At 36.2% G+C, this 14,293-nt stretch overlaps 1 protein-coding gene across 1 annotated transcript in view; it reads right to left on the reverse strand.

Annotated features, from left to right (window-relative positions):
* ALG5 (ALG5 dolichyl-phosphate beta-glucosyltransferase) overlaps window positions 1-14,293 on the reverse strand; it is a 20,772-nt gene continuing 6,479 nt past the window's right edge. Inside the window, 2 exon segments of the mRNA XM_064645564.1 lie at window positions 1-2,094; window positions 2,475-2,560. The gene's annotated coding sequence lies outside the window, so the exon portion shown is untranslated.

The raw sequence follows: 14,293 nt of genomic DNA on the forward strand, positions 1-14,293 counted from the left end.
TATATTTTTTGAGAATTTATTTCAGCACTTGATAGAAAACTGCGGTAACCCTAACAGGAACAAAATTCAAGTCAATATTACAGAAAGAATAAGAAAAATCACCAGTGAATTTCCATGTCAAAGTACAACCATATACCATTCATTCTTTACATGTTGAAATTTGTACATGTTTCTGAAAGACAGACTGGCTTAGTTTGTTGGCAATCCACAACTATTTTGAAAGCACAAATGAAACTAGGTTACTGTACTGTAACATAGTATGACATTACTATGAAAGACTCAAGACCCCTCCCTCCCTCTCTGATCTCATTTTAAGTGTGACAACATCAGATTGGCATTGCTAATGCACAGCCCCCCCAGTGTACACTGGGTCTCATTTTTGCATGCTCTGAACTAGCTTTCCATACCCTCTTCACTTCAGACCTGTAGATGTCAAGGACTTCTAGTCTTGAGTAGGCAGGAATAATTAGTACACACAAACAAAACACATTTATAAAAGACAACATTTTAAAACTAAATGTGCTTGGTCTTGGACCTTCTACAGTCTGCACATGATCTGCAGTTTGATCTCAGGAAAACTATTTCAGCTTCAGACAAAAACATTTGGAATTTTAAGAGACTACTGAAAAGTCCTGAGAACAACCTTAAGAACGTTGCTGTTATAACTCAGTAAAATCCATTAATGTTTCCCATAACATTGAATCTAAACATGCATCAGTGTGAACCATGAATGATAATTTCAAGTTGCAATATGGCCTAAAATTTCCAGATATCACAGAAACAAATGGTTGAGGTCATTCATGACACAACATTGCACAATGTAGAATAGAGTGCCTCTTTTTAATACGTGTATGGAAATTCCAGAAGTGTGATGAGACAAAAGCAGATATATTTATTTGAATTAATTTATAAGACATGTTAAAGCTACTATTTAATAAAATAAAAACTGATTACTAGGTAAGAAAATCTTTTTTGAAATGCTTTCTCTTTTAAAAATGTACAAATTCCCTGCCAGCAATCTTACAAAACACACACATGCTGCAAAAATGAAACATACAAGAGGAGGAGCAATGACAAATTACCTCAGCTTTCATCACTACTTCACTTGATTGAAACTGTTCTCATGTTCCATTAAATATAATAATATATTTGGAAAATGTAAATAACCTAATTATATTTTCTTCTTTCCAGCTGCCAGGCACCAGTCATATATCGCAGTCGTATAAAAAGAAGATCCCTGCCCATCTGCAGCCAGCTCCAAACTTCTACTAACTTAGAACCTGTGATTAATGAAGAAGAAAATCAGGACATTATTAGAAAAAAATGAGCACTGGCAAGACACACACCTAAGCAGTCTTGAAACTCTGCATTTTCAGCACACTCAGTCACACAACCTAGATCTTAATATTAATAAAAATTTATATTTTGAAAGTTATGGCTTTATAGTAATTACATTATGCCGCAGGTGGGAGACTCCAGTTTGTAAGCAGCACAGTAATTCCATGTATGTGACAAGATGCACAGTCCATGACAGGAGTAAAGAGGAACCTGAACACCAATAATTAGTCAAATGATCTTTTTATCAACTTTGGAGAAGAGCACCACCACCTTATCTTACAGCAGTAATATGAATGTGCCAATCTTCAGGCAAGTAAGGAACCTACACCACGAAACGAAGCTTTCTTCCATCTCTGCTAACATTTGTGATAGGTGTAATGCACGTGTGGAACTGCATCGAAAGGAAGCTTTACCTTTCTAGCAAAGCTGTCTCAGGATGTTCTCTACTTGCACCCTTCATCATCACTGCAGTTCATTGCACTATCTGTTGTTCAGGAGTTGTGTTGAGGGGAAGAGATTCAGATTGAGAAAAGACAAAACCACAAAAAGGGTAAAAAAAAATGGAGGAACTGCATTTGATGGGAGGTAAGTGAGCAGAAGCAAGCAGTACCTCTTCAGCTGGCTTTGCTATGACAAAATATGCATGGAGCTATACTTTCCAGTAACCCAGTGTCAGAGACCTCCCTATGGGTCTGAAAGAACATCACATCTTCAGAAGAGATGGTGCCTCAGAGGAGGCCTTAATAGCTGAGAATTCTGGAAGGCAAGACACAGTGAAATGGAGTTGAATCAATAAGCGACAATGGTCAGGCTTCCTGCACAGTGTTTTACAATTGCTCTATTTTTATTAACACATTACAGCAAGAGGACATGTTAAAGTAGTGTTTTGTCCTAGCAGTATAACTACCTGCTTTTGCCTCCAGTGGGAGTGCAGAGTTTCTCTCCCTTTTTACTCCTTCACCTACTCTTCCTGTACCAAGCCATGGAAGGCGGCTGGCAAGGACAGGAAGTTCAAAATTTGTATGGAAAGAAGGCTGTATGTTATCAAAACTGAGTGAAATATGGGCAGACCACTGGACACTTTATTCTGGATTGACATGTAAGGAATCTTACAAGAATATAAACAATTTGCTTACCTTCTATTTCAGTCCAGTTAACAGCAACTTCTGCTATAGGTATTTTCAAGCGCTGGGCTACATAAAGAAGTTCCATGTCAAACGCCCTGAAGAAGAACAGGAAATAGAAAATAGTCACACTTATTTCTAGAAGAAAGACAGCGGCAATGTTAATTAAATCCCTTGCCTGATTTAATTGGTATCAAGTGCATAACTGAACTAATTGTTCCGTTTTACGCAGTTGATATCAGTGCTCTACAGGTCAGATGCACATGGAAGGGAAATTTATTTCCCTGACTGAAAATCTCAGAACACAGGCAATATACCATATTACAACAGTAACAACAACACTTCACTGCATTCTGTTTTTGAAAGTATATATTGGTCATGCTGTATTCAGACCACTGCTCGCTTTTCATTGCGGCCACTATCGTGGTTTAAACATTTTTAAAGACCATGAAGACCAAGCTGTCAAACATACAGTGTCATTCCACATCTTTAGGAGTTTCATCAAAGGGGACAACTACCTGCTGTGGCTTTACGCCAATTTGATGATCTCTCCTTGTACTTTCTAAGTCAAGAAACTCAAGGCAGCAGCACAGAAGGGAGAAATTACCTAAGTTACTGTGCATAACAAAACCTGAACAACAGTTTTACTTTATCCAGTGACCATTTAAAGCACAACATAGAAACCCTCTTGAGACACTTGTGTTTTTTGCTGGCACACTTTTTTGCAGGTTGTGCAGCAAAATGAACTGGGGAAGTGATCCTGCTGTAAATCAGCTGCCCCTTTCTGCCCACTTTGTCCAAAATATACCTCAATCCTCTCAGTTCTCTGCACAGAGAATTGTTTGTGTGTTTCATTGTTGCAACTGCATGCTCAAATGGGCCTTCTGGACCCGAAGCACTGAAGCTTTTGATATCAGACAAGTAACTTAGCAGCTTGTAATGCTCATGTAAAAATCAGCATATGAAACTGCCAGTAGCTACTACTGACAAGGGTGAATGCAAATCACAATTATGAAGATTCTGGTGATTTTTGTTAAATTTCTTAGATTTACTGACTGCTAGGTCTATTTTTTTTTTCCTCTTTGTAGTCTTCGAATGTCACTAGGGATGTTCTTGTTCCTTCAATGAGTTTTAATAACTGGAATTTAAGCTAAACAGTCCCCCATTCCCCTCAGTAAGCAGCTTTTTAAAATACTAGTCCCTATTGGAAAAAAACTGTCAATGGCCTTCCACATGTAGTTTCCACTAGATTTAAAATATATTCAAATATAGAGGTTTTGGGTTTTTTTTCCCCAGAAAACTAAACCTTGAAGGTTAAGGAACTGGAAACATTTTAGCCAAGCTGTTGGTAAGATTCCCAGTTTGAAGTCAAGGGAACAGATGTTCAAGGCCAGCTTACAGAGGGGTCTTGAAAATGCAGCTGTGAGGCAGTCAAGTACGATTCAACATTAGTCCACATTTTCTCTCAGTAACTTCTTAAGTTTAGATTCTCCTTAAATTCTCATTGCTAAGTCCAAGACATTTTTCTTTTAAAATGAAAAAAAATCTTCTCTTACTGGAGAAAATGTATGCAATAAAACCCCCACATTACTCATTCATGCTTCAAGGGTTGCTTGAATTCAAGTCATTGGTAATTCCATTTAACATTACAGAAAGGGTAGAAAGAGACAGACAGGTGATCAAGAGCAGGCACAGAGTCATACTTTAGCAGGCTGCTAGCCAAGTTCAGATGTTACTTCCTTCTACCTCAAACCACCCTTTCCTTCTTAGCAGTGTATTTCTACTAAACTATTAATGAATGCAACAACAGCAGTCAACTTTGAAATGTGCTGCAAAGGCAGCATAAACAGATGTTATCTACAGAGACTACGCTTACTGTGTATGGAGAGTTTAGAGCTATTTTCTAAATTTGATTTTGATCAGGACACAGACCTTTTAATTGTCACCAAAACAGTTACAGGAATACATTTTTTTTTCCTTGGTGAATTGAATCTGCTCAAAGCAGCCTTGCCATTTTACTGCTTTCTTTAAATGAGGGCTGAATATTATTTCATTAATTACGCCACAGTCTCTTTTGCTGAAGTTATATTATTTAATTTTTTTGCTGACATTTTACGTTTGTAAGCCAAAATGTCCATGTATTCACCTTTGAATGTTTATGAATCATGTGTATTAAGACTAAACCTAATTTTGTAATACTTACTACTTAAATGACTAAAAATCTTAAGAGACGCAGAATAATTGTCTGATGAATTAGACTATATGAGCTCCTCTAAAAGTATTACTACATAAGGTATTAGCCTAGTGAACTGTTATTTGCAACAATTCCTGTGGACAACTGATTACTGGAATGTCAGCATATACATCACAGAACAACAACATTAAATAGTTCTGTGAACTACAGTGCTCAAAGTAAAAGATTAAAAGTACAGAAATTAATCAGGTTGAACATGTGGTTGCCATTTGGGTAACAGTGAACATATCCCAAAATTAAAAAAAAACCTATTCAAAGCTGAAGGGAGAATGACTTTAGTAGAATATCACTGGGGTATCTTTTTTCTTCCCTTTCCTCCACCACCTTTCAGAGAATAAAGACCGCAGTATGTTCAATACACTGATAGCATGACATCCATACTGCAGATCACCAGACACAGATGGTATAGAAGAACCATACAGAAGCTTCCACAGCCAGGATTTAAGTGTGGGTATGTCACATGGAGCCTGTCCTAGAGGAGATCAAAGCCACACCAGTGGATGAGTTGGTGAGTGCGATTTGCCAGGAAGCCATTTGTGACTAGTTAATATGAGACAAAAGCACTCTTAGAAACAGCAAGGTATTACTCATACCATGTACTTCATCCTGCTGCAGAGACTGAAAGTAAGTGCCTCTTGGAAGAGGGACACACAGCTCAGAATACCTAAATTTGGCTCCAGCCTGAATGAATTCAGGCTCCAAGCTAAGTTTAGATCCAAAATTTAGACACACAAAAATATATGGTGTGAACAATTTCCCGATCTAACAGTGGCTCCATTATGTGTTAATTGACACTAATATGTAATGTAAAATAAAGAAAAATTTCTCCAGGTAGTTGTGTTTTGGTTAAGTTAAATTTAAGACAATGCTGGCTAAAATTCATTTGAACATCAAGTTGGTAGGTGTTTAATTGAATTCCATCCTTTTAAACTGAACCCTTAAAATGCTTGAGCTTATAAAATACGTATCCTGAAAAATTATTCTGTATTTTAAAATTGCACTAGGACTCTTCTTTTTTTCCTGGTCCTATATTATGAGTTTCAAAAAATAAATTCAGACCTTCAGTTATAAAGTTTTAACTGGAATTCAGGACTTTTGTACACTCACGATATGTTTTTCCAGTAAACTCTTACTGGGTAGAGAAAAATTCCAATAGTCAAAGAGGTCTGAGAATGAAACAAGATGTCAAATGGGTTAGTCTGCCAGCACTGCTCTAGCTAAACTGGGGCTTTTGAAAGTCCACATATTTGTGTGCCAGGAGCAAGACTTTTTGTAAAACAAAAGAGACAAAGTTAAAATAGCAACATGTTTTTGTGTTGATTAGACATTAATAAACAATTCTATGTGCCATGCAGAAAAACAGGAAAAAAAAATCATTCCACTGCTTGTGTTTGTCTACAATGCCAAAGAAGTGGGAAAAAAGTCCCTGTAGCAATATGAATGCTTATTTTTCTGTAATTTTTATATGGTGAGTCACATTTAGAGATTAGTGACAAACTGGATAAACAAATGTTAATTTTTTATATTGATCTTTCCAGTTTTCAAAGTGAAATAGCATGGCTTGTTCAGTGCACAAGGCAACTTTTATAGACAAAAGTAATAGCAACCATTTGATCTAACCAGTGATCTCCTGGCTTGGGTAATATCATAATAAATTGCAACTTCACAAAAGTTTGTCAATCAAACCAGGACTAGAACTATGTTTTTTATCATTATTCCAGGTAGGACAGTAATCGCTGCTATGTCTGGTTCTCCTAAGGATGGACATTTTCTGGCTGGAAGGAAATTTATAATTTTGTTTGGTTGTCAGAAGAAAGCAATGATCAAATTTAAGATAGGAAAATTCTGCCAGTGAGACCATTTAATTTTCCAGTATTTCTCCTGTGCATCAAAATTTAACACAGTTACATTTCTCAAGTCAAGAGTGTAGATGCAGAACTAGACCTTCTTTTGTAGCCTGAAGTAATTACAACTGTCTCTGTTATGTTTTTATAATATCTCTTTTAATTTTCTTTTAAGTCTTAAATTAAAAAATGTGCTCCATCCATTTCTGAAAAACAGATTAATGGTGTAATCAGATTCAGAACCTAAAACACAAAGCATATGCTCTCTGTTCAAAAGGTTGCTCTCATTTCAAACTAATGTCAAAACACTGCTATTTAGAAAGTAAATTTCAAGAATGTTTGGTTTGCATTCATATATACAGAGCCAGCTCTCCAAAGAACAGTTAAACAAAAAGACAATGAGAACACTCACTAAAAAGCTAGTTTAGGATTTAGGCATTACTACTTAATATTGAATATATAAACAGTTTGCAAAATCTATTGATTTTCAAATTCTTTCTAAACTTTAAGGGTAGATTAACAAAATATTCTAGGAAATATGTTGGTCTCTCTTTAAAAAGTGTTACATGATCCTTATTGCCATAATGATAAAACTGTAATTTTTCCTTGTATACTTCAGTTTGCTTTCAAGATTTCCTAAATATAAGCAACTATAAATCAAATTCACCACAGCAAGAAGAAAAATGTGGTCTGTTTCCGAGTATTTTCAACATTAAAGAGGTGATATTGCCATCAATGTCCACTGGAATGGAAAACATGAAGAAAGCATAAAAAAGTGAAGGTCTAAGCAGGTAGGAATTACTGGGTAGCTGATTTTATAGTAATTTTATATTAACATCATGAGTAAACACGTTTTGCATGAATTTTAATCTAAATATTTGTTATGTGCTCACATAAGAATTCACCTAGCATTGTAGTACCCCAAAAAATCCAAGCATGACAAAACTTGAGCAGACAGGACAGATGATCTGGTTTTCGCAGAAGCCTCACATTCATTCCCTTCAACAGCTCACCACATACTCCAGTGCAGCAGCTGGGGAGCCCTCGACAGACTCAAGGACCAGGATGCTCTCAGATGGCTTTTATTCGATTAAATGATGCTTGTTTGTTGAATATTCTCCAGCACTCTCCATTATTCTCCATTATTCCCAGAACATCTGAGCTCTGACCATCCTGAACTCTTCTTTCAATATCTAACAGAGCTGCACTTCACTTGTAGGATTTTAAGACTCCAAGAGAATCAAATAATTTCTTCAGATGTTGAATAGCTCCAGTGCAGTGATGCAGAGGCTGTAACAAACCCAGCTTTCAGAGCCTTTTACCCAATATCAAGATAGTGGTTTCTCTGCAACTCATTCATACTGGTCTCAGTATGAATGAGTTGTTCTGTAACACAGCTGGGGACCCCACATTGTTCCAGGTTCCAGCAGAAATACAATACTGATGACTACTTCTTACTCTTACATCTTCATACTTGTGGTAGGTACAGAACCTCTATGACACAATATCTAACCAGTTTTTATTTTCCTTTTTACACGTTATGCAATGGAAAGGTATTAGGGGCCAGATTTGTTTAAAAGAAAAGGTTTCCACTACTGGCCTATTTCTGCTTCTTACATAATTACATACAAAAGTATCTATGGAAGATCTGTGGGATGACTATTTGACGTCCCTATCTAATTTACAACTGCAATTATTGCACTTGTTTGTACAACACTGACATTTAACTTAGGCCTATAATTTCTTTTAATTTATCCACTCTCCCCATATTCCCCATATCTCCCCATGTCCCAGTTTATTTTCAGGTCTTATAAATATTAACTGGGAAAGGGACAGTACTCAGTTTTGTCCACTGACAAGTTATCTTCCAGTTGCAGATGCTAAATGACTAGCTGTGAAGCTGGTAAGTGCCTTTTGAATCCTTATTGTAGTTTTTTTTTTCTTCAGCGGTGGCAATTATCTGAGTTTCTCTCCTCTAAGAGGGTTTCAGTTTCCACAAAACTTGCCAAAGCTTTTGATCTTCAAATCTCTACTGTTCTGCCAGATTTGGTTTAAATTAGCCAATAAACATGAAATTGAAAGCAGGGAAACACAGAGACTGTTGATGGACAGATGAAGATATAACCAGACAATGTATTTCCTGTTTTAGCAGAAAATTAAACCAAACTAAAAAAACCCAAACAAACTATTGTTGTTTTAGGCAAATTTGTGACTTGGAATTATCTGAAGAGCTTCTTTATTGGAAGAATTTGTGTTATTCTTTCCTTGACAAACAAAACAAACATTCCTCTTCACTAACCAGTACATTTTTGATAAATAAGGGATTAGTTTTTGGATTACTATAAATAAAAGTGCAAGACTAGAATGCCAATTTTATAGCAGTACATACAAGGCGCAATGAATTAAGATATGAAAATCTGGTGTGTTACACATCAACAATATAATTACTATAAGTCAGCAATATCCTTTTTTCATTGCCTCTATTCCCAGATAATGGGGTACAGCACATTTATTTTTACTCTTTCATTCCTTTGGTGCTACAAAATTGAAGTGGCAGAAGAAAACTTGTTAAGATTTTTTCTGTAGAAAACACTTTATATAATCAGTAAGTGCAATTAGAATCAGAATCTTCAGTTTGAAAAAAAAATAAAATTTAAGATTGCATTTTTACAGCTTAAACTGATTATTCTCATTTATTTCTTTCAGTTTTCTTCTTGAAGAACTTAATTTATAAAGTGAAGTTAAATAGGGCAATTTTGGGATGTGCACTTCTGGACCTCACATATGTGTTTAACCATGTATTTAGAAAATCCCTCTATGTGAAATTTACAGAACTTTACAGATCAAGTTTGGGTTTGGAGATAACAGCACAAATCATACTTCTGGCTCAGCTATAGTTTCCTTTAGAGCAATATGCAAACCACTTGGGTAGAAAAGTGAGACAAAGTGATTTTCTGAACATTGACTGCTCACAGTTACAGATTCCATACAACAGAAGCTCTATGTTCCACACTTGTGTGCCCAAACACTACATTCACAATTTCACTCTGGAGGAGCAATGTAGCTCAGCTATCACTGCCAAACCTCAACCTAAAACTAGATGTATTGGAATTGACTAGGCACTGTAGGCTTGTACTCATTTTTGTACGGGAACACTGTTCAGTAATTCTGTTCTCTGTCAGCAAGCAACAGCCCACGAGAGATTTTCTTGAATGAAGACAACAGTTTGAAAATATTTGATTATACTTAATTAAACTATCCTTTTTAGCAACAATTTCGGTGCAGGAAATTTACAGAAATTATAGTAATTGTGTGGAAACAGTGTTTCAGTCCCTTAACAGTACTCATGACCGTATCACTCATAAGGGAAATGTTCTAGCTAAATTACAACAAAAGGAGCTCTAAAATAATTCAAAGAATATGAATCATCTTCTATTGTCTCAAACTAATGATATGTATCAGTAGTCCTCTCATCAAATATTTTAGCAAGAAAAGAAAAGAATAAGCATTTGCTTTCACTTTGAGTCTTCAGCAATTACAAACATCAGATATTGATTCTAGGTAAAAGGTTTTGCTTAAGCAGTACTGAATTGTAAAGAACATAGAATTTCCAGCAATTACCAGGATATTTGAACATAACAAGAAATCTAAGCTGCCATGCAAGCAGTACTACAACTGGTTAAACTGAGCAGCTAGGATTTATACACAGACATGACATGCTTCATAGTAGCTGCAATACTAAAATTACTTTTTCAAAACCATGTTCCATTATAAAAAAAAACCCAACAACAAAAAAAAAGGAACAATTTGCCACTCTTCTATATGAGGAGTTGAGAAAGTCTGCAAGGCAGCTTCTCTGATTAGAAGTTTAAATCCTCACTGTGTGTCCCTGATCTCTTTGACACAGAGAAACCAAACAAGGAAGTGGAACCTGTACATAAGACGAGTTCGAAAATGAGAGCGCTGTGGACAAAAGGCAGTAAGTAAGATGGTTTCATTTAAGTGATGAGTGAAGTGCTTGAACAGAGCTGTCTTACAGGACAATAATCCTGTTTTGTGACAGCTTTCGAAGTTTGTAAACTGTTTCTGTTTTGCACTGGAAGGGAAATAGAACGTATCAATTGTTACAGTGAAACAAAATTACAGCTGAGAGGGAAAGACTTGCCAGTCAAGCCCAGCCTAGGATAAGGGAAGTCCCAAGTTCTTTTTTCTGCTTTCCCCAATTCACAGCAGTTTTTCACTTGGAAAAATGCTTTATTAAGTAAAGCAGGAACCTGCACCTGGATTTCAAATAATGAATAGGAAGACCACAGTATCTTCTGCACGATTCTTTGGGAATTCCCCAAGGAAAAGAAGAGTGAAGGAGGAAGAGCATGGCATGGCATGTTACACACTCTACTCCACTGGACACTTACAAGCTATTTTTTCCCTCTGTCTAGTCCTCTTGTTTTTCTAAAAATTGGCTGAACAGATGCAATAAATTCAAAAGTTACCAAGACAGACAATGGACAATAAGCCAGCAGGACACCATAAAGTGCTACTCCTAAGAATACACATTTAAATTAAACAGGTTCCAGCTGCTAGTCCAACACAAAAATTAAAGAAGTTTTTAATTATTAAAAAACCCAGATGGGAGCATCTCCTGTTATTTGTCACCCAACTTCTTTCATTCAAGACTGAATGATCTCCAGAGCTTGCACACACCATGTTAAGGCACTTAAGAGAATGCTACTCGAGAATGCATCTTTTTGCAGTATATGATGGACCAAGTAAATATCAGGTCTTAAGTAAAGGCTACTGTGTAAGATAATATTTCATTTTATATTTCCAGCAATGTTACACAGTCATCTCTTTTCTTCTTTTGCTTTCAGAGATATATTTTATGTTCCTGGTAAATGTTCTCCCAGCCTACTCTTTGGTTACATTTTTGTTCTTGATGCAATAATCATGTGGATAAGTTTGTCCATGGACTCCAGAGGCTGGAGTTTGGATTTGCAGACGTCGCTCTTAGTCTTTTTTCAAGACAGTTCCTAAACAACCAGAACTCTGATCTACAAATCACTTCTGAACTCACTGCTGGTCTTAAGCTCAATTGAAGCGATTGTATCTAAGACTGCAAACCAAGTAAAATCTTTAGGAGCGATCAATTTAACTGGTAAGCATCTCTGGGTGAAAAGAGATGCCTTCAAAACTAATAATTTAGAACCTCACTTGAAAAATGAGAAGATGCTCAGCTTATTATGCAACAGCCTTTGGCTTAAATTAAAATCCATAGGTTGTGCCTTTCAAAAAGTGCTCCAGTCCCAGGTTAATGGTGGATCTGTTGTGGCTTCTTTGGCTCTGTGACCAAGAACACAAGGCTGCCACTAGTGCCAAAAGGAAGCGCTAAGAGGCTGCATGATTGTCAGACAGTGAAACTGTGCACTTACTTCACAAAGAGGCATTCCTGGGTTATGATTATCACTCCTAAGACTATTTATACCTGTCATATTTTAGATTCATTAAAGTACATTAACAATTCTGGAGACAGAACAGAATTCTTGATGTCTTCAGACTGAATTTAAGGTGAAATTCTGGTCTCAATAAACCCTATACAGCTGCTTATCACAGCTTCATTCTACCGTTTTAGATGCCACTAAGTACAGAGAAACATCCCAACATCCAAAAGACTATTCTGCAACTGTTTTATACCTATTGCACTACAGAATGGGTATTTTCTTCCCACTGTAGTAGTCTTTCTGTCTTTTTGTTTCAGACTAGGGACAGCTGGATGACAAAATGAAATGGGCTATGTATTTCAAACAAATCAGTTCTACCTAATCAGTCGGTGATTCCTTTATTAAAATCAGAAATATGTGGAGAAACAGGAAACAGAGCACAGACACATCCTAAAAATTGTACTTTTGTATTAAAAGATAAAAGTCCTCTCCCCTATGTAGCAAGACCTTCAAAGATGAAAAGAAATATGAGTGCACTGAAGAAAGTTTATCTGCATTCAGTACCTGATCATACAATGAAGCATTTTTCCTGGGTTCAAATTTCTGAACATTATCAGTGTATCTTGCTTTGAAATTTTGTAACTATTTTAGTAGTTGTGTATATATTTTAGAATTATTTCAAGTATTAAGCAGCAGTATAAACAAAGCTTACTCATGAAAACATTCAACATGATGAGCACATCCAATGATGCTGAAAAAATGAGCCCAGCAACGTGTCTGTTGCAATACAAGTCCCATGCCTGTACTTTGTCAACTACTCTCTGCCAAGACATCAGAAAACCAGATGCAAGATAAGGTCATGCGCCTATGCATCACTGTTTATTCCACAAGAGCCACACACAGAACAGTACTGTCTGTGTGTTCAAAACTCACAAATTTTACAATGAGTAATACAGAAGAATTACACCACTTTACCAAGAATTGAGATACTCTTTAAACAGTTGGCTGCTAATTATCCTTAAATCACTTTAAACAGGTTTCAAGATCTGCAGGTCAAGCTCTTGCACTGCAAGGGAATCAGTAATAAATGAACTCATTTTCCTTCCTCTCTAGCCCCAGTACTGGTTACTAGTTACCAATTTTATCAGGGTTTAGAGGCTCTGTTTGTGACCTGTTCTCAACTCAAAAATTTAAATCTATAAATTGGAACACTGACTGAAACAAGTACAAAGTGCCTGAAATCCAGAACACATCCTCTGTATATGACGGACCACAACCTACACTTATGACAATCTTTTCCTTATTTTTAGTTTCCATTCTTTTACAAATATTGATTCTTTAATTGCAAAAACTGTAGAGCAGATAAGCTCTAGAACCACAGGAAATAGCCATTTGGTTCTGTATAGGAATATAAATTAAGAAGTTATTACTTAAACTAGTATTTCAGAATCAGTGGAATCTTGTATTGACAACCATATAAAAACCTCAAAGTACTATACTTTTCTGCTTCTTCTAGCTGCACTTCTTCTACTGCTAAATTCTGAGCCTAAATCAGTCTCTTCTACAGTTTACAGACAATCTAAAGTTTATTACAGTTTGCATATGGTGCGTACAAATTACTTCAATTTATTCAGGTTTGGTTTAGGTTACACTGTTTACTGTATGAATACAGTATATATATTTAACAGCACAGATAAGCATGCAGCATTCCTAGGAACTGAATGTTTTCCTTAAATATTGTGCAATGGAAGGGTAACAGAATGCAGTACTTGTTGCACTGATGTACCTTCAAACAAATAAAATGCCATGGTGTTAGAAAAACACATAACCTCAAATTAAATAAATGCAACGAAAATGAAAGGTTTAGCATTGTTCTCGTGCTACTATTTCTCACATAAAATCTCTCAAATCTACAGCTGCTGCTGCCCTCGTAGCAAAAAGCATCAGGGTCACACTGCTGCCTGTTGGCTCCTGTACTTGTGCTTCTGAACTCACAGGCACATCCCTTGCAGCTCTGGCTGGAAGCTTGCACATCACTTCTGGCACTCTGGGAAACTAGCTACAAGTACCTCACTCATATGTGTTTAAACAGAAAATAAACCTCTGTTCTTTCAAGTCAAGCTCTCAAAAAAGAATGACTATCCAGGGAGGTGTTCTTGTTCCACAGGTTTTTTAATTTTTATTTACAATAAAAGTTCTTCCAAACACTGTTATTTAACTAAGGACCCTGATAAAAGAAAACCTCTTTAAAAGAAGGTGAAATTAAGATGCATCCTTAAAGGTATACAGGATGAC

This window comes from Pseudopipra pipra, chromosome 2 (genome assembly GCF_036250125.1).
Source record: "Pseudopipra pipra isolate bDixPip1 chromosome 2, bDixPip1.hap1, whole genome shotgun sequence".
Classification (NCBI taxonomy): domain Eukaryota; kingdom Metazoa; phylum Chordata; class Aves; order Passeriformes; family Pipridae; genus Pseudopipra; species Pseudopipra pipra.